Genomic DNA, 2226 nt, shown 5'->3' with positions numbered 1-2226 from the left:
GGGCGGGGCCGGCCACGCGGAGTCCCGGCCTTTGTCAGGCAACATGGCCGCGGGCGGCTTAGGGAGCGCAGGGCTCGGGGCGGGCGCCCCCCGGGACTAGGGGGCGGGCCGGGCCAGGGCGTCGCGCTCCGGGCGAAGAGCCCCCTCGTGCCCTAGGGTCCGAAGCCGCTCATCGCCTTCTCGTGGGAAAGGTGTGGCCGGGGCCGGGGCGCACCCAGGACCCTGCCGGCGTTAAACACACCTTGGGCCATCGGAGAAGTCGCCTCGAGTCTTTTTCTCCACCCAGTGCGCCTGGATGGAGCGTCACGTAGATAATCGGGAGGTGTTGTGATTGAAACAATGAGCGCGGTAGACATACACGGAAGGTGGCCACCTGTTGGCACCCGTGTCCGTCCAGTACCTTCTGATGGACTTGGCTTGCTCCTGGTAGGCGTTGGGGTTGCCGTTTTGCACGCTTGCATGGACCTGCTTCCCTGCTGCTCGGCAGTTCTGTGTGGGGCTGTGGGACCGCTAGCCGAGGACCCCCTGTCCCCGGGATGCAGACTGGATTCCCAGTGGTGGGAGTGGCCCAGCCCCTCCTGCAGGCGTCACTCATCAAAGGAGTGAATGGCCAGTCCAGGGTGCAGAGCTGCCCGAGTGCAGGATGTGAGGCCCCTCAGAGGACGACAAAAGGAACGGATGAGGTCATAGCGCTGCGGGGTTGGGCGGGAAGCTGCGGAGCTTGACCATCACAGCCAGCTCCAAGCCAGCAGAGCAGGTGGGCTCCGAGGAAGGGCTCTGAGCAGGTGGGTTAGTTTTACCCAGATCTGGGTCCAGGGAGCCTGCCTGGAGCCTGCAGCTGGCTCACAGGCGGGTTGGCAAAGCAGGTTTGTGTCCATGAGCTGAGTCCGCGGAGCAGTGGTGAGGCAGGAGGCCAGTGAGCCCCTCTTTGAGCCCTCTCTGGCCAGCCGAGCGCAGAGCACTTCCCGGGGCCGGCTTTGGAGTCTCACCGCGACCTTGGCGTGGGAAACACGGTTTCGACTCGTTGGCCCAGTGCTGGGCTCTTGTCTGAGGTCCCCTCCCCTAAGGCCACCTTCCCGTGCTGTCTTCCATTGTGGTCTCTACTCCTGGCCTCTCTCAACTGCAGCCGTGGTTTCTAGCTGCCTCTTCCACACCTCCATGGTTACCACGATGCTGAGTCGCAGTGTCCAGGTCACACTGCAGTCCTCACCCCGGCCAGCACACTCCGCGCCTTTCTAAAGCACCTGGCTCCTGTCTCACACCTCGTGTCACCTTTGGGAACCCATCAGCTCTCCTGTGTGCCCTGGGAGACCTTTCTCACCACCTCCAACCTAGTGTCCCGGCCACTTAGCGAGCCTCTTCCCTGCGGGGCCGCCTGGTCCCCTTCCCTCCACCTCATCTGCCCATCAGCCGTTTATCTGGACACTGAGTTATTTATTATTATTATTTTTTAAACCATAAGGAGGTATAAAACTGCGGAAGTGCAACCCAAAGTCAGCTTACCTGGGTGGTAGGACAGCCCCCTGCTTCCTAGCTGTGTGACCTTGAGCGAGTTGTTTAACCTTTCTGTGCTTCACCTTTCTCCCACAGCGCTGTAAGAGAGTGCTGTATGGGTGAGTTGGAGGGAAGGTGACGCCTGGCTGCGGGCTGCTGCCCTGCGGCCCTTGGACCGCGCATCCTTGCCTGGGCCCTCCTGTCGGGGCCTGTCTCCAGATGAGAGCCCAAGTCCTGGCTGCAGCGTTTGTCCCCAGCCCTCCGCCTTCCGTGTCTCTCCACTCAAGCTCTTTCTGTCCAGCCCTGGCCCCGCTGCCCTCCCTGACTGCCTCCTGCCACTCTCCCTCGCACCGCTGGAGCTGGCCCCTTCACACTCCTGCCCCAGGGCCTTTGCTTTCCTTTATAGTGTCACCTGGAGTGTCCCCTCCCTCTGCTCCATCCGTACCGGGCTCCTCCTCTGCCTGCAGGTGGATCGGGCCGGGTGGCCTTCTCCGACCGCTCTCTGGAGCCGCCTCCCGACCGCAGCCCTCTCCTTGTGCTGTCTTGGCTCGGACACCTCTCGGCATGTGATAGTTTATGCTTGCTCAGTTGTCACTTGTCCATTTTCCCTGCTAGACGGGTAACTCTAGGGGCTAGCAGGTGGCATGTTGGTTACGGTGCTGGATTCATACATGGCCGACTGCGGTTCAAGTCCCGGACCCAGTGGCTTGAAAATCACACCATGCCCAAAAA

This window comes from Tupaia chinensis, unplaced genomic scaffold, assembly GCF_000334495.1.
Source record: "Tupaia chinensis unplaced genomic scaffold, TupChi_1.0 Scaffold000287_1, whole genome shotgun sequence".
NCBI lineage: Eukaryota > Metazoa > Chordata > Mammalia > Scandentia > Tupaiidae > Tupaia > Tupaia belangeri.
This window is presented reverse-complemented; position numbering follows the sequence as displayed.